The following is a 19409-nucleotide window of genomic DNA, read 5'->3' on the forward strand; positions in this document are numbered from 1 at the left end:
TGTGCCGTAGCTCCCCCACCAAGAAGGCACATGGCATCATCCAGGGGTGGCTGCACCAGAAAACACGAGATCACGGCTTCACTCCAAGGCACAAAGTGCTTTCTTCATCCTGTTCTCCTTAATGGCTTTAGCATTTATATCAGGGATGATATGCTTAGCCATATACTTGTTGTCTGAGTATAAGTTACATCACATTTTTTACAAGCTTAAATTCCTTCTTTCAATGTGAGCTTATTTTACAGAAGTAAAACCACTAGAAAACAGGGGTCAGTGTCCTGTTCCCAGTAACAGAGGGAACACTGATTTGCTATAAATGGCATTTAGGCTGACTATCTGTGCTGAAGGAATGACACTGGACCCATTAACATTTGTATGATGGATTCAGTCTCTATTGTGCCATTCATTTGTAGAAGTGTGCAAACATAAGGTAAAGGGATCTCCATCATTACTGTCATCTCTCATGTTGCCATTTTGTAATTATTCAGTTATTTAAGGTTGAAGTTAAGAGGGACTGTTAGATTTTACAAGCATTTCTGAAGAGCTATGTGCACAAAAAAAAGACTTATAATGAAAGATAAAACTGGTATATATAACATTGATTTTTAAAATGATATTTTTATTCAATTTAATTCAATTGAAAAGAATGGAACAAGGATACTTACTATTCTAGGCAATGCAACACTGAAAGTAGTACTGAAACACTCAGTTGGAAGGCAGAACTATGGGGCACAGAGCAGTGTAACATACTGGTGCCCACATTAGTGGAAGCAGTAGGGTAAAATACATGTGAAATTCCACAAGAGGTGGCTAAACATTCTCAGAAGGATAAAATTAGCTCCCACAGAGCTTCCTCGTGAACGTGGCTATGGTGCTGCTGGGAACAGAGCTAACTCCCACACTTCTAAAGCTACCAAATGCACTACAGACATATTCCCACTTTTACGGCTGCAATATAAATGAGCAGAAAAATGTGGATCCATAGCTGTGGATCTGATGGATTAGGACTGGTACAACTGTTCCTCACTTCCAGATAAAATCAGAAAATAAATTTACTTGCAGTTGGTTTCTCAAAAATCCTTTCTTTTTACTGTATTGCCTCAGGACATGGCAGAAAAGACTTCTCAGGGAGTTTCGGTGGGCAGGAAGTACCCAATGAGTCACTGTATGAAAAGATAATACGATAGCTGGGCTCACCTCATAAAATACAGCTTTACACAAGAACAGCGCATTTACCTCACTGCCCTGACAAACTGTCTCGTGTTTGTCTAACAGTCCTAACTTCCCCTCCCACGAGCAAGTGGTACTGTTTTCCTGCAGCCAAATGGCTGACACAGTAGACATAAATACGAAAAACTTGTACAACACAAAGCTCAGTTTTACAGCCATCTCGTAAGTACCCTAAGTGAGAAAAGCCATCTCGTAAATACAGTAAGTGAGAAAACTACACATATTCATAAATTATGCTGAGCAGCTATCTACAGGATAAGACATTTCACAAAAAGTGCTAAGTTCCTGTTTACAATATGAAGGATTTCTTAAACCAGCACCAGTGTAGCAATTTGTTACGTGTAACGTTCTCGTTGCTGCTTTACTGATCTAATTCTACCAAGGAGTACAACCTGTAGTCTCAACAACGTGTTTTATAGTGGGAATCAGGAATTACAGACTAAACAGTCAAGCTAAAATATCCTTTATCTTTTGAAGCAAACTATGAGTGACGCTCATAGACATTCTCATTAACCATTAAAAAAAAAAACTCCTTTGAAGAGATCATAAACATTTATTAAGAATTAAAATGTAGTCCTCTTGATTAAAACTGAGGGAAATCCCCCCAACTCCCCACAGTTAGCATTAAATGAACATTAAGAAACACTTGGAAGTATGAACCCAAGTCTCTAGTCCAATGTAACAGTTTTATCATAACAACCTACTCAGTATTTTTGATATTTGAATCAAAAGACAACATTAAAGTAAGAATTTAGTGAGCATTCTGCAGCTCTCTTGCAGTGCTAGGATCACAATATCCCTTGAGAGGTCTGGCTCCTGCCCAAGGCACAGAAGTGTTGGATGCTCTAAGGCATCCCTTTACTCCCATACCACTTTACTCACACCTGAGTTTTACACATCAGTCTCCATTCAGGTGTAAAAAAGGGACTGCATCATAAACCATAAGGGTTATTGCTTGCTTTTATGGGAATCAAACCAACTCAAAAAGACCAAAAAAAAAGGAAGCTTAAGCTTTGAGTCAGTTTTCATTTGTGCAAAATAGATACGGATGTACGCGATGTAGATGGTCATTAGAGGTCATGAGTTAACTCACTTCTTATTTCCCACACTGGAACTCCCTGTAAGTTCAGACATACAGTGATCTTTGGGCAGATTTAACCCTTTGGCACGGAGGCAATTCACTTACGAGATTTTAAATCAAAAAGCATTTTATTGGAAGAATCCACAATTGGTTTTAATCTGCAGAAGTTTGTGTAATTTTTTTTAAATTACATAATGCGATGTTTCCATGTTCTAGTCATAAAATCGATAGTCTTAAACATGTGGGTTTAGATGAAAACATGCTTAGAGGAATAACATCAAAAATCATTAAAATTTTGAAACGAAGGTATAGGTAGGTGATACAGCTAAGCCAAATTAAATAGCTTGCTGTTTCAAGTGGGATGGGCCCACTGCCTGCTCCCCTTCCCTTGCAGCTGGTCTGGCTCTTAGCTGAGCCCTGGGTGAGGTGATTCAGCTCACTGAGCTCGGAAAAAAGAAGCCCAGCCAGAAAAACAAAGCAAACAGGGGAGAGCGTGCAACCAGCCCACCCTAAGGAGCTGCTGATTCAGTTCAGCTGTCCTACCTGTATCCTTGAGGTGGAAGTATCTAACACCATCGATGAGACTAGTTCTCAAATAAGGAAAAAATGTCACACATTGTGATGTAAATTTAAAATTTTCACACTATGTAATTTGCCTCTAATGTAAAGTAGCGGGACCAGCTCCGCAGTTAAGAATCATGCCAGGCACTTAATTGGCAGTAGGGACTTGAACATCTTCCCAGAAACTCCTACAAATAAACCACTGCAAAATGGCAGAAGGGGTAGATGTTTAATTTATGAATCCAAAGACAGACACTGGCTTTATACTAGAGCTATATGGTAAAAAGCTGTCCAGTCCTCCAAAAGACTGGTATTTATGGCATTTTTATATGAGCTTTCACAGACAGGAAAAAAATTAGCCACAGGTTTAAACCCTTTGCTTAAAGAGAGTCACTTTATCTATAAAAGAGCATGTTTCAGCTCTCCTCTGTCTATTTCAGACCTGAATCTCAGCTCTCAAGACCTTGGTGAGTGCTCTGACCAGAGATGTTCTCTTGCCAATTAGTAGTCTATACAGCACGGAGTGGCCAGCTCCATCATCAGAGGCTGAGACTGACCCAACCAAAACTGGACAATAGTCTGCTGAATATGTTACTCACTTGTTTTATAGGACACACGTTTAATCCCCCAGCTGGAATCAGCAAGAGCAAAAAAATGAATCTTGGCTATCCACATGGGTTTCTTACACATTAAATGATTAGCTGTCTCAAAGTGGGCAAGTCTCTCCTTTTCATCAGCTAGAAATAAAAACCTGTATGATTATTCCTACGGAATTTGAGCAGCAAGAACTCAAACATTTTCCAGTAGAAAACATTTCATTGAAAGATTCCCAGCCAGCTCCATTGTCATGGCCAAATCTCAAACCTTGTTATGACAATCTTTTTAAAAAAAGTAAAAAAAAAAAAATTATAAAGTCAAAAGTGCTCTTCACTTGACTAGAAACTGCTGATAGGATTTTATTTAAACTTTCCTCCTATCAGTATTACACTTCCCATTTGGTGAAAAAAAAAATGCAAAGAATCTGGTACTACATAGGAAGCTATAAAATTTATTAAAATCTATTCAAATTTCAAATAATTCATATTATAGTTTTTGCAACAAGTTTTCTTCTTGCTGCACATCCTTAGGGTGCTTTACCAATAGGCATGTGATATATGCCTTTCTTTAATTAACACTCCTTAGTCCATAGGCTTTGTATGCTATTGCATGCTTTAGGTCTTAAACCTCAAAACTCTATGAACTGTAGTCTTTATTAAGTGGCTAGTTACCTTATGGTAGAAAAATTGAAATGTTTTTACTTTCCTACTGTTGCAGATAATAGTCTTGAAAGTATACTCTCATCATGAAATACAAGCTTGAGGGTTGATTTTAAAGTTCATGTTTATTTTCATTGGCCTGTCTCTTAAGTAGAAAAGGTTTTTGTAGAAGCAGACTAATTATGCCAGCTGTATCTGGTTTATACGTGTCAGACACTTCTCTGTGACAAATCAGCCCAGCTCTGGAATTTAAACATCAGTCTGCACATAATATTTGAAGGCAAAAACTGTTTTCTAGGGCATATCAACCCTTGAACGAAGTTCCAGCATGGCCTTTTTTCGCACTTCATTTTGCTTACCTATTGCTTGCTTGTACTGCAGAGCTCCATAAGGCAGATGATGAAACAGGCTCGATTGGATCACTTGTGAACAGTTTTTACCGAAACCAGATTCACCACCAAAACTCAGCTGAAGTCAGCTCCAATGCAGGATGTTGACTCAAATTCAGCACAAGCCGTGAAAGCCCCACGACCACCCTAACCCACCATCCTCATTCAATAGCTCCCACACAGAGATCCACTGCAGAGAAGTAAGAGAGCACTGCCCGTGTACACACTGCTATGTGCTCCCTGCCTACCCTAGTATATACTGTTACATAGCAGTATGCACTTGCATAATAGCCTAGTATATCTAAGACACACTCCCTTCCCTCACTGCTGTGATTACTAGGTCTGCTGTTTCTCATGTACAGGCCCATGCACTGGAAAAAACACTATTCTGCAGCCCTTTGTGCCAATTTATATGAGCTTATTAATATTAATAAAACCTAAAGCCAGGAATTTTGTCTCTGACAAAAATAATCCTAACCTAAGGCATATTTTTTTCTGACATACCTACTCAACATGAAAACTGTGCTGCTGCACACACTTACCTTCTACAGATTAAAAAGATAATCCTTCTTCCTCTTCAGTCAGTAGGAAACTCACCTTCAACATCAATACTATCCAAATTAACCTACCATTTGTTTCTCAAAGGAACCAAGGAGAAGAGAGGAAGAACAGCAGATGACAGAACACCAGGGTTTAATGCTTTGGCAAATGCTGACGTATTACTATTGCAAACACAAGCACTGTTATATCACGTAAGAGCATGAGACCAAATCAGTGCTGCCCACCCAACCATCCAAATTACTGTGGAATTCAAGAGGCTCACAGCTCTGCCTTTATTAGTACAACTCAATTATATTCAAAGCAAACACTCACTGATCAACAACATAAATAAAAACTGAATCAAGCCCACAGCTCTAGTTCCACTCCCAAACGTGCCTCCCTCATTGACAGGTTTGCTTTAGAAAATGCCAACACACTGTTGTGCACGGCGCAAAATCCATACGTCGCTGAATAATCTAACAATGAGCAGCTAAGTGAAGATGAGCATTTCCTCATCTCTAGCAACACCAAGATAGGGGCAGCTAACCAAGAATCCTGCTCATTAAACAGAAACATAGATACAAATCCTGCAAGTGCTTTTTAAGAGCACAACACTATTTCCAGTAAGCACATATGGAAACCAAATCTCAGGTTGCCCTCAGGTACAAAAAGGTTGATTGATTTCAAACACGTAGTCCAAAGTAGCCTCAGCATGGATAGCCCCTGGTATTGAACCAGGAACTTCAACTGCAGCTGCCCACCTGCACACAAAAGATAGACTGCACAAAGATATTTGTTCAGCTAAACATTAAGTCTATTCAAAACCGTTTACGAATACACACCAAGGATTTCTTTAGAAATGAGTCTAATTTATATCAGGCTTAACCTTCAAAGCTATTGTTATTATGCCATTAAGTTTGAGCAACCGTGTGCTGAAAATGTGTGTATGGCCTTTATTACGCAGTTAGATTCTCCACTCATCTGTGGAACAACCCAGCAAACATCTCTGCAGCCTATAGATTAAATAACAAAAGACATCCTAGTGTCATGTCAATCAGAATTACACAGCTTTCCTCAGACGCAGTCACAAAATTTCATCCTGGGCTTACAGAGTAAAATTTTCAAGCATGCTCACATAACTACATATCACTGTCTTGAAATAAAATTTAGGAACTGAAAAGCCTCAATCATTTTTGTAAGCTTTACTCCCCTTCTTGCACATCAGCCCCAATTTGAAGAATAGCCTCAAACTTACAGCACATTTCACAAATTCTGTCAAAAGTGCTATGAGAAATCTCTGTTTAACAACCTATGCTGTTCAGCATCAATAAACTAAATCTCCTCTTGCCAGCTCTAGGAAAGCCTTATTTGCTTATTTCTTTCTAGCATGCACCATGTCCATAAAGCAGAGGGTTTATCTTTCAATCTCTATTTTAACAGAGCTCAGACATACTGCCAATAAATTAGCGTGCTTGGGAATGATTTTGTTTCAACTGAACTAATTTCTCTGCACTCAAGAAGCCACTTGCTCCAAAGGTTTGCCATGTGCCTGATCCCACAAACCACAGGGCTGGAAGGAACATCACGAGAAGTCTAGATAGTCCCTCTTCTTGCCCCAAGGCAGAATGAGTTACATTTAAGTGATCTCTCACTGGTTATTTTCTTACCTCTTCTTAAAATACTCATTCTCTTCTTTACACCACACAAAACCAATGTGTTCATTGTTCCTTTTCATAGGTCCTGTTTGATCACTCTTATTGTTTGCATGTGCATCCACTTGAACGGTCTGTCTCTTTCATGTGGTATACAACCCATGCAAGTAATATCTTTAAATGTTCAATGCATAGTACATGAACGGAAATTCTTAGATGTCCATTTTAGGACAGTTAAAAAGCAATTTATTCTATTTTGGTAGCAAATGCTTAGCACAACTAGGGAGTGGACCCGCGTTATTCTTCTTGTCCCTTTCTGGTCAACAAAATCTTCTTTATGGTATTTCTGATCACATATTCTTTATGGCTACCACACACCATCTTTATTAGAAATTATTCCACAGACAAGGAATTTTTACTATGATTTATTCATTTCAAATTAGTCAAATTATTTTAACCCAGGTTACTGACCATCTTCCATCTGTTACAGAGCAAAGGGTAAATATTTTCCACATACATTCTGAAGTTATGTTTATCTACTCGAACAGTGGAAATCCCATTTCTTGTGTACAACACAGTTACTTGCTAGTTGTTAGTGGCAGAACAGAGAAAGATGCCTCCTTGTTTCCATGAAAGGCTTTAACATGATTGTAAGTTATGAGGTGTATTGCTAACACAAAAAAAAAAATAGTCCACTATGTTAATTAAGATGAATTCTCTGTATTTTTTATTTCAGACGAAGGGCAGCTCGAAGGTATTCCCGGCTGTGACTCCATAACTTTGAAATATAGTCTCTTAGGAACCGTGAGCAGATTTAACCACGAATAGCTAAATGCACCTAGATACATGAAGTTATATTTAACAATCTCTCTAGCTAATTAGATCAGGGAACCAGAATCATATGGCTAGATTACAGAATCACACAGAATCACAGAATGTTAGGGATTGGAAGGGACCTCGAGAGATCATCTAGTCCAATCCCCCTGCCGGGGCAGGATTGCCTAGACCATATCACACAGGAACGCGTCCAGGCGGGTTTTGAATGTCTCCAGAGAAGGAGACTCCACAACCTCTCTGGGCAGCCTGTTCCAGTGTTCAGTCACCCTCACCGTAAAGAAGTTTTTCCTCAAATTTAAGTGGAACCTCCTGTGTTCCTGCTTGCACCCATTGCCCCTTGTCCTGTCAAGGGATGTCACTGAGAAGAGCCTGGCTCCATCCTCTTGACACTTGCCCTTTACATATTTATAAACATTATTGAGGTCACCCCTCAGTCTCCTCTTCTCCAAGCTAAAGAGACCCAGCTCCCTCAGCCTCTCCTCATAAGGGAGATGTTCCACTCCCTTACTCATCTTCGTGGCTCTGCGCTGGACTCTCTCTAGTAGTTCCCTGTCCTTCTTGAACTGAGGGGCCCAGAACTGGACACAATATTCCAGATGCGGCCTCACCAGGGCAGAGTAGAGGGGGAGGAGAACCTCTCTTGACCTACTAATCACACTCCTTCTAATACACCCCAGGATGCCATTGGCCTTCTTGGCCACAAGGGCACATTGCTGGCTCATGGTCATCCTGCTGTCCACTAGGACCCCCAGGTCCCTTTCCCCTACGCTGGTCTCCAACAGGTCTGCCCCCAACTTGTACTGGTACATGGGGTTGTTCTTGCCCAGATGCAGGACTCTACACTTGCCCTTGTTATATTTCATTAAATTTCTCCCCGCCCAACTCTCCAGCCTGTCCAGATCTCTCTGAATGGCTGCGCAGCCTTCCGGCGCGTCAGCCACTCCTCCCAGTTTGGTGTCATCAGCGAACTTGCTGACAGTGCACTCTAATCCCTCATCCAAGTCATTAATGAATATATTGAATAGAACTGGTCCCAGTACCGACCCTTGCGGGACTCCGCTAGACACAGACCTCCAACTGGACTCTGTCCCACTGACCACTACTCTCTGGCTTCTTTCCTTCAGCCAGTTCACAATCCACCTCACTACCTGATCATCCAGACCACACTTCCCCAGTTTAGCTGCGAGGATGCTGTGGGAGACCGTGTCAAACGCTTTACTGAAATCGAGATAGACCACATCCACAGCTTTACCATCATCTATCCACCGGGTAACATCCTCATAAAAGGCTATCAAGTTGGTTAAGCATGACTTCCCCTTGGTGAAGCCATGCTGAGTGCCCCTAATGATCCCCCTATCCTTGATGTGCCTAGAGACAGCACCAAGAACAAGTTGCTCCATCACCTTTCCGGGGATGGAGGTGAGGCTGTTTTAATTAAGATAAAACAGGGCATTTGTAATAATTAAGTTAGCTATTTGGTCTCCTTTCCAGTGCAGGGAGTCAATGAATATTGTTAGCACGGCAGCCAATGACTGGCACTTCAGACCACATATGCCCCATGGATGTAGTCCCGCCAAAGCCCCTGTGTTTGCAAGACAGCAGAGAAGGCTCCCATGGACAGCCTCATTTTATTTGCTTGTTTTAAGAATAAGACCAAGCAGCCAGAGGAGCTCCTTCCCTGGAGGAGTCCCTGAGGCTGCTCAGAGGAGAGAAGGTTTCCAGAGACAGCAGGGTAAGACAGGCAAGAGATTCAAGCCAGGAATCAGCAGCTAACAAACAAAACTGGAAAGATGCTGTGAGGAACATATAGCAGACCCACAGTCAGACCCTAAAGGTGTTGGCAAGGAAGTTTGGGGCCAGGAAAGACTGTGGAAATTTGCTTCCATGCAGAAAACCACCGCATACTTGAAACCAACATTAGTATTCAAAATTTGCAAGGACTCATGAGCAGATATCAGGCTGTGAATAAACCTATTATTTTTGTTCTCTCATCAATGCAAGTTTTCTCTAGTTAAGGAGTTAATTAACTGAGATGACGACTTGCAATTCTAATGAAAATAACGTCCTTTGAGTTTTTTTGTCTTCTTTGGGAGCTCAATGTACAGAGAATGATCTAAATCAACCACTTCAGCTCTCTGGTCCCCTACTTGAGGCCCCTCCACAGCAACCAAAGGCTATTTAGTGCCTTCACTCTGTAGCCACAGACTTGTACTTCAGAAAAAAGACGTGTATATTTGCCATCGTGAACTCATTTGGCCTGAACATGGCTCTCATCTTGATGGCATTCATAATGAATTTGCACAGTAATCATGTAGTTGTCTCCATCATTTAGAGATGTTCTGCATTATTTGGGCACAATGAAAATCTCAAGCAATTAGAAGTGGAGCCAAAGAAGGGTTTCTCTATGAAAGCAACTCAGGCCAGTATCACTGTGACAGCTACTAGACTTTATGCAATATGCAGCCCAGCAAAGCCACAGCTTGATAGACAATCTTTGTTTATTGTAATAGGAAATGTTTCCCTTAAAGGTGTGTTTTGGAATGTTTTGTAACTCACTAATGCAGTTTAATTATGATCTTGCAGCAATTTGTTTAAAGTCATACAGGAATCAAAAAAATCTAGTTCTTCTGGAAAATAAGACTGACAATGCAAGCTATCACATGCAGAGTTTGGGTTTTTTTTTTTAATTTAGTCAAGAGCCAGTTTTGCTTAAAACTAAAACACCATGTAAAAAGGAAAAAAATTCTATTCCCTTTCAGCCAGCAGAAGAAGAAATCACATTAATATTTATTCAAGAGATAAGAAGGTAAGTGTTGAATGCTTTTGGCTGGCAGGACTCCAAGATTTCCCTATTGTTTCAGAATTTGCATAAAACTTTGTTTAAGATCAAGTTCTCATGTTGATATGATCTCACTCTAGTGAGCACGTAGATTTGGGAGCTATATCCATGCAAACAGTTGGGGTCTAGTAGCATTAGTTTTAGAGTTTGGAATGAAAGTTTTGCAGTAAGTGGTTCTGTTCTCATATCCCCGCTTATTAGACAGGAATAACTGCACACACTTAAGCTTATGACATAGATATTACTGTGTTCTGCATATCCGTTAATGCACATACTACATGTTACTCTGTGACTAACATGTTCTCTGAAATAGGTTGTATTAGTTCACAGCTGAAAATACAGACTTCTAGAGAGGATAACCAAGGGAAATGGCAATATCACCAGTGTGACAGTTTAATTGAAATAAAGATAAACGATCTACAGGGACATGACAAGGAAGGATACGTAGCCAAAGCCAGCTGAAAAATGGGTAACAAGTACTAGCGTGAAGACACAGGAACTTTTTTTACTGTGACACATTTACAAATATGCCCAAAGATAATAAGGTATATCCCAACATGTTAGAATACAAAGTTTCTACCAAGAAGTGTATTCCATGGCTTCTTTAACCAGGAGCAAATGTGCCAAGGAACTTTGGTTTTGAAGCAGAAAGGAAATCAAAGCTGCTGACATAAATATTTCTATTCTTAGACTGTAAATTTACTATCAGTGCCTCACAGCAAACTCCTGGACAGCCTTTTTTTTCTGAACTACAAATCTGTTAGTGCAGAACTTCCTTCGCTCCCTATCACCACTGTGTTTTACACGATGGAGGACTCAGATGTTCAGTCCCTTGCCTCACACAGTCAATAGCTGTGGCAAAGCATGCAAAGCCACTTTGTTTCCCTCAATACCATCCTCCGTGTATCGACTTCCAAGCTAGAACAGAGATGGCAAGTATTTAAAGATACAATATCTATCCCGCTTCAAGCAAGGGGAATCCATTATGTTTGTCATTTGTTGACTGATATGTCTGCTTTTCTCCATAATGCCTTAGTGACAGCATTGTTTCAAGAGATGTTTACAAAAACTCCTGCAGGTGATTTGCAGCATAGTTTGAACCCTTGGTAACAGAAGCTACCTCAGCACTGAAGGCTACTTTCAAGACATTGTGCCTTTGTGAATTGCCAATACAGTGTATTGTTCAGTCAGGATTAAGACATCGTGAGGAGTGCCACATTGCTCTTGCCATCACCATCAATAATTCATTCATGAATCTCTCAGTCACTGACTTGTCCACAGAAGAGGATGACAGATGAACATTCAGTGACCTAATAATTATTCTAGGGCTTATAAAAAGCTACTGTAATATTAGTTTTCTTGAGCTCTGTTGAAGCTTTTATTCAATATTACATGCATGGGAAAAGAGTACACTTGAATGAACTATTATATTTCAGTGCACATGGCAGCTCTTACTTAGCTTGGTTCTAAAAGTATTATTCATTAGGGCAATATCATCAGTTTAAGGCAACTGGATGTAAAGCATGGGCCACTATGCAGAAAGCTGAATGTTCCTCTAAATATCACCTAGGGAAACTAGCACTGAGGAAATCATTAAAATGTACAATACTGGTGGAATGTCAGATGGCCACAAGCAGCTTAAAAGGTATTCTGCTGGTACCTCTGCACTGTGGGATGGTTTTCTTCAAGGTGAAGATCTCTGAGGGTGGGAAATGAGAAAAGGAAACAGCGTACAGGACCAGAGAACAGATAAATCCTTACCAAAATCCTTCCCTGTGAATGACACCAGATCCGTCAGAAAAAAATTGTCTGCATGGACAACTTGTCACTCTCCTTGAACTCTCGCAATCTACATGCAGCTTTCTAGAGGCATCAGGATGCTCTGCACTATGAATTTTGGAGTTACGCAGAGCATGTATGGACTGCAAACAGGTAAAGAGTTTCCACATTTCCACATGTGCTTTAGTCTGCTAATTTAGGCACTTGAATTATAGGATATGGGGCTCTCCTGAGCACTCAGGAACACTAGAGAGGCCTCACATGCTTCTAGTGAAAGCTCCTACTGAAATGAAGTTACGAACCAACAGTACGCATTACTCCATCTCAAGCAAAGTATGGAATGGAAAAGCCTGGAAAATCTGGCCAGATTTTAATTTTTAAACTCTGGGGAGCTGTTGTCTCTCTTGCTTCACAGGGCTTGTAGATCTGAAAAGGAAAGCAAGAGTCAACAGGCAGCTTTCACCCACTCTTCACTGAGACCAGCTATTCCCAGCGCGGGCTCTGCATTCATTCACTGCTGCAGAGTTTGCACACAGGGCTGAGCGATGCAGCTGGGGGAGGACGAGCCCCACTCTCTCAGCCCATCTGATTCGGAAACCTGTTGGTTAGAGCAGCTAGCACATCTTCCCCATTTGCCTCAGCTATTCTGGTGACGGGAAGAAACACAGAAGAGCTGTTTTGACCACCTCAGAGCTCACTGAATTTGCGTCCTCCCACCAGCTCAGCACAATTAGTAGCAGAAGTCAATCATGCACTTACCAGTGCTGGCCAAAATACAAGCAACAGGAAACTTGGTGTGTGAATGGGGAATGCCGAAACCATCTGAACACCACATCTAGTGGTGACAGGTTTCACCCTGTCCTTTTCCAGACTCCTAGTTTTATGCCACCTTTAGCCTGTTTTTGTTTTCTTTCTCCCCAAATGACGTGCTTCACTGGTTTGAGGAAGGATGATTACAGGAAGCTGAGGTAGCAATTCTCAGGCTCCAGTCTATCTTGGACAAAAAGATGTACCAAAGGGTTTCTCACGGTTTTACTCTCCCATGTTGATTACATGTTTGCAACGGAGTTTTCACTGTTTTCTACATCCTGATCTGCGCTTGTTTTGTGTGTGCTTTTCTAAGGTAGTTAGATAGTGAGAGAGGTGTGTATCCATTCTATTATTGTCGATCCATTCTTTGTTTTGTCCAACTTTGCTTCATTTCTTCTCCATAGTTCAGCAATCATCTTAAATTTGTCTAGCAGACGCACACCTACAGCATCCTGCTATGTGACTATCTACTTCACCCTAAAACAGTTAATAATGTCAAGCTGTAATTTTGAAGATGAGCCCCTCCTTCACCCACCAATCACATAAGGAAAACAGTAACAGCAGAAAATAAACTGACAAACTAAAAACAGGCTCTCTCCTTTTTCAGGGGTTATGCTCTACATCCCATCAAGTATTTAAGGACTATTGAAACAGGAGATGGCCAGCAGCCCCTGATTTTACCACTTGTACAGAAGTGGTTTCCATTTGTCATATAAAGTCAAGACGGCATAGATTTCTGCCGTTAAAAGTAATCCTATGGGAAGCTTTGTCATTATAGTTGACCAGGCTTTTGCCTGGAGTAAAAGGTTATGCTTCAACATTGCATTCACATCCTCTTCATGCCAATGTATAGATACTGTAACCGCCATCATGACATCATTAGCAAGCATCCATCCACATACCTTTATAAGTAGCAAAAGGTAGATGGTTAAGGCCCAATCTCATTACACATTGTATCCTTCATAAGGACAGCAAGTCTCTAATCAAAATGAAGCTCCGATCATCAGCCCTATGGTTTACATGACGTGCCAAGGGCACACTGCTCTGAACAACTGTTAGGGCAGTGTACATAAAATTAAATCTTTTGAAAAGACATTCAAATTCCTGCAGGGTAAAAAAAAAAAAAAAATCCCTGGATCAGCAGATCATAATCATATGTGGCACTGCTTACCAGGCTAAAATCTAAACTATGCAACATGTGACTAAAAAGCATGTGGCTTTCCCAACACTACAGCACTGGTGAGGTACTTGGCAGTCTATACCCCACAAGTCAGATCAACTATACAGCCTACTGAATTTCTATTCTGCAGAACACAATACCAAACACATCAAAAGAGATCAGCCCCTGATTTATAGCCTAAGACAGAAGGTTTTTATTAATAAAACTGTTTCCTCAAAGTTAAATTCCATTAACCGTAAAGAGAGAATTACTACACATCTTGCTCCCAGGCAAAACCTGACCATTGCACATGTGTTACAAATCAGTATCTCTTTACATTTATTGGTGTGCTGAAGAAAGTGAAGGATTTTATTTTCAGATTCTGGCAAGTCAGGAATCCTTCATGTTTGAGGAACCATGTTGCTATCAGTCAGTTTCTATTTTAAACTTATGAATTTTCATATCAAATAACCAATAGCTACACTTTTATACTAACCGCATTTCTCCATCTTGAAGTAAGACGCTTAGCTGGCATCATGCTTTTCAGAAAGACAGCTGGGAGATGCAAGATTCTGTAGAGAAGACTTTAAAGTCGTTTTCATTCTGCACGAGGTGTTTCCCCCCTTCTTCCTCCTGCATTTTTTTAAATCTTGAAAGCGTTTCCTACTAATGCATGAAACCTCTATCATGCTGCATATGGTTTCTATTTCTAAGCCTCTAACGCTTTCAGGAATTTCTTTGATTTCTCTATTTGTTACCTCATTCTTGTCATTCCTGATTGATACAGAAGAAGCAACACAAGCCCCTCCTAAGTTTTCTTTCTTTAGTTACAAAGCTGCCTCAATGCATCTGTAATGTATGATATATATTATATATCAATATATAAGTATGCCATACTTCAAAATGGCTTGTCTTTACTGCTTTTGTAGCAAAGAAGGCAGGGCCTTGAATATTGGTTGATAAAATACTCTAAAATTCTTGTTTTCAAAATTAGTGCAAGATCAGCTTTCAATGGCAAGCTTCCACGTAGCTCAATGGTAGCTGAATCTCTGAAAACGTAACTGCACAGAACTCTCCCAAGATTTCGTGGGAAGGCCTGCTCCTGCCCTGCAACCAGCTTCTGTCCCTCGGTCTATCCCATCGGGGCATGGGTGGAGGCCTGCACAAGGGAAGAATTTAGCATTGTTCAGACGGAAGCTGTCCTGTACACAGGAGGCTCTGCTGAAGGACTTCATGGTTCACTGCATGGGGCAAAGCTACCGTGGAACACAGCACAAACACAAGAAGCTTCACTTGGAAAATACAATTTATTCCAGAGACTTAATGTTGAACGACTGAAACACAAATACTTAAGACTAGCAATAGTTCTAGAGACAGTTCTGAAATTACAGAGTGTGCATATTCTATAATCTCAGGGAAAGGGTATGCTCCAAAGGTATGCCACTTTCTGAAATTAATCAATCTTTATTACCAGGTTGCTTCAGTGGGTGTTGCATTTCAAACACAAAGCAGCATGGAAAGAGAAGCAAGGGAAAAAATCTAAAAAAAAAGAAGCCTGATCATTGCTTCATACAATAACTGGAACAGTAATTTTACCAGTTTTACCTTTTAATGCTGATTTAAACTGGATAGGATATGCTCAGAGCTTCATATCAACAGAAAAAACTGCTGCATGATTGCTTTTTGGCAGCTACGTACAATTTCCCTGAATTACACAATCAGCTATTTCATACATGAAGCATACAAGAATAGACAGAGCCACCATGAATTTCCCAATGCTTTCAGTTTATTCCGTCCACAGGCCAGAGTTGGCGCTCTCCAGTGAAACTAAAACAGCCAGACAACAGGAAAATATTCACTGCATACAATCCAGTAGGTAGGGAGATCACAAAGCAAAGCTTCTCCCTTGTATGAAGTTCTGTGAGACAATGAGTAGAGACAGCAAGTGCAAAACCCTTTGGTCATGCCCTTACTTCTTCCCTCCACCCAACTAAAGCTTGGAGGGTCTCCCCAAAATTCTCAGAAACACCCTGAATACAAAAGAATTGTGCAGGTCCAGGTGTCTCCACTGGAGACAGCAGTAGCATCTGATGCCGCATCTTTCCCCCGGTACAGCACTCCCACCCCACGCTCTGACTGCTCCTGTGCTGGGAAAAAAACATCGGTGTTTGAAGCCTGGCCACCGGTCTAGGTGGTGCCTGGCAAGCATCTGGCTAACAGAGAGGAGACATTAAGACAGATTTTAGCGCTCTGATGGAGGTGCTTCTTCAGAAGGGACCTTAATTGAAAACACTGGAAATACCAAGTAATCACCATGTGAGAGGCCTTGGGGTGTATGCTGTCCAGCTAACGTTCATCACCCTAGAGGGAAGCAATAAAACCCACTGCCACCCTCTCTGCTTAGGAGCCCTCTTGCAATATTCTTTTGTCATCTTTAACTCCGGCTTGACAAATACACCAGTTCTCTGTGGTCAGAACCTAACCGTCATTAGTTTACAAAATTACCCATTTACAACGGGTTTAAGCATGCTCATCCTAGAGAGAAACACGTATCCTAATTTTGGCCAAGAGCATCTGCTGGGAAGGAAAAGGGGCGGAGGAGGAAGGAGCACCGATGCCAGCATTGAGATGCAACAATTCGAACAAAAGAGATTTCAAGATGTCGCACTAACACACACACACAAAAAATTTCTTCCTCTTGAAAGATTGCTTCCCTTCGGCAGAGGGAGATGCTTCAGGAGACCGCCCGGACACGCAGAACACGAGTGTCACCCCCTCGACGGAGCCCGCCAGCACAAGCACGTCCCCGCGGCGCGGCTGCTCCGCAGGGCACCCAGCTGCGGCACGCACATCGCACCCGCTTCGCCCTCTTTGACCAAAAGGACCCCTAAATGGCCCTGCCGGACCCGCACTGCTGTAGTGGACCTCCCTGCTCCCCCTTTTTCTCGCCGTCCCCCGCCCCGCCCCGACGGCCGTTTTGCGGCGGGGGGGGGGGTTGGCGCACGGGGCTGGGGAGCTCTGCGGGCACCCCGCAGGCACTCGCCTTCCGCCCACCGAAATCTGCTGCGGGCGGGGAGGGGGGCGGGCAGCACCGCCTTCCTTTTCCCCTTCAAAAATGCCAGATTTTGTCTCGGCGACGTGAGGGGGTGCACGGGGTGCGCAGGGGGGGGCGGAACGGGTCCGCTCGCCGTTGCGCACGGTACCAGATGCCAAAGCTAAGCCGGGCGCAGTGCGGGAGTGAAGAGTGTCGGCGTGCCGCGATTCACATCCCCTGGGGAAGCCCCGGCAAGGCCGGGGAAGGGAGGGGGGGTGGGGGGGTGGCGTCCCGGGGGTCGCAGCGCAGCGCGGCGCCTTTGTTCCGCCGCCGGCCCCATCCCCGCCCCCGCCTTCGCGCATGCGCCGGGCAGAGACAAAGGCGCGGGCACGGGCGGCGGGGCTTAGTGCATCCCCCCGCGGCACCGCGCCCCCCGCGCCGGGCAGCGGCCCCGCGGGGCGCCCAGACGGCGTGGCGGGAGGGCGGCTGGGTCCCCCGTGCGTCTTCCACCTCCTTTTCCCCTGCGTAAGCCGCCAACGCCCAGCTGAGACACGGGGAAAGTTCCTTGCGGGAGCCGCGTTTGAAAGACACGCGTGTGCGTGGGGAGAGGCGGCACGGCGAGGCGGGTCGGGAGGAGAAAGAAAAAAAAGGTGGTAGGGAGGTGTAGCTTGCTTTGGTGGGGCAAAAACGGAAAAGTGGGGGGAAAAGGGGGGATCCGTGGGAAGAGGGGGGGCGGCATTCGATGAAATACGCACATTGGGGCGCCGGGCGCTGTGCGCGGAGCAGCACCGGGGGAGGCAGCGGCGGTCCCCGCCTGTTCTGCCGGCCGGTGCGTAGCCCCTGCCCGGGCAGGGCTCGGGCAGCCGAGCCCCCCAGAACCTCGGCGTGACGCCCCGCCGTCGCGTCCACGCGCACGCGTGACCGCGAAGGCAGCGCCGCTTTTTCGCCGGGAACAATCGCATTGTTGCGAGCCACAATGGGCACGCGCTGCGCCGCCACCGCGCTCCTCCGCGCGCCCGGCCGCGCCCGCCGCCCCCCGCCGCGCGGCACCGCCCTCCCGGCACCGGGGCGCCGGCCCCGCCGAGCCCCCCCGACCCCCCGCCCGAGCCGCCTGGCCCCCCGGCGCCTCCCTGCACCACCACCGCCCCCCCAACCCCCGCCCAGCCGCCCTGCCATCTTCCCGGCGTGGTGCGTTTTCTTCTCCGGGCGATTCATTTCGCGGAGGGGTTTGGGGAGCATTTATTTTTTCACTTATTTTTTTTTTTAAGCAGAAACAAACTCAAGGCACCGGAAAGAAACTGGGCATAAACCACTATTTTTTCCCACCACACCCATCGCTACCCCCGCAACTCCCCAAGAAAGCGATATCGGGCATTGTAAATTTCACGGAACAGCCTTCAGTCCGTTTTGTGCCTCGAATCCGCTCCCAGGCGGTCTCTCCCTCTCGAGGAATCGAGCTCCTCGCAGCGACACTCCCAAAATGTGCCTGGGGAGGCGGCTCCCCGTCTGCTCTCTCTCCCCACTCTTTCCAATTCAAACGTACATCTCCTTTCCCCACATCTGAGACACCACGGGGGGCGGGGGGGAAATGATAAAAAAATGCGAAGCTCTCGGGGTCTGCTATGTAAATGGCATATATATATACGAGATATACCGTTTCTTACCTTTTTCTGGTTTTCCTGTCTTCCCCTCTGTGTATTTGTGTGCTGGGGTGTCACAAAGAGAGTCCCAGGTAGCCCGCTCGGCGTGATGTGAGTGCTGTGGCTCTCCCCCGCTCGCTCGCCGGGACTGGAGTGACTAGTGCCTGCAGGAGCAATGCCGCCGCTACCGCGGCTGCTGCCTCTGCATTTCTCGCTCTCTCCCCCTCCCTCTTTCCCTCCCTCCCCCCTTCTCTGTGACAGTCTGTGGGCAGTTCAAAAGCCACACGCACTTATTTATTTATTTTCCAGGCTCGCAGGCGGGAGATGCGCTGCGCGGCTTTCACGCGTAGGGGGCGCGCGGACCCACGGTTTTAAATATTAGCCTTGCGCGCTGCGGGAGGACGTGCTCGGAGGTCCGCAAACGCACCTTGCAACCTTACCCCCCCCCCCAAAAAAAAAAAAAACAATACCCAGGGAGGATCCCGGCGGGGAGCGGGAAGGGAGAAGCCAGCCTTCCTGCCCCAAGGAGAGCGGGCGCGATGCAGGGCCGCACGCCGAAGTGCGGGACGCTCCGCCGGCCTCCGCACCCGCGCCGCGGCGGGTCT

At 44.3% G+C, this 19409-nt stretch overlaps 1 protein-coding gene across 1 annotated transcript in view; it reads right to left on the bottom strand.

Annotated features, from left to right (window-relative positions):
- Window positions 1-18971, bottom strand: part of BASP1 (brain abundant membrane attached signal protein 1) — a 53483-nt gene extending 34512 nt beyond the window's left edge. Inside the window, exon 1 of the mRNA XM_068396970.1 lies at window positions 18829-18971. The gene's annotated coding sequence lies outside the window, so the exon portion shown is untranslated. The remainder of the gene's footprint in view (window positions 1-18828) is intronic.
- Between the last annotated feature and the right edge of the window lie 438 nt (window positions 18972-19409).

This window comes from Nyctibius grandis, chromosome 3, assembly GCF_013368605.1.
Source record: "Nyctibius grandis isolate bNycGra1 chromosome 3, bNycGra1.pri, whole genome shotgun sequence".
Taxonomy (NCBI): Eukaryota; Metazoa; Chordata; class Aves; order Nyctibiiformes; family Nyctibiidae; genus Nyctibius; species Nyctibius grandis.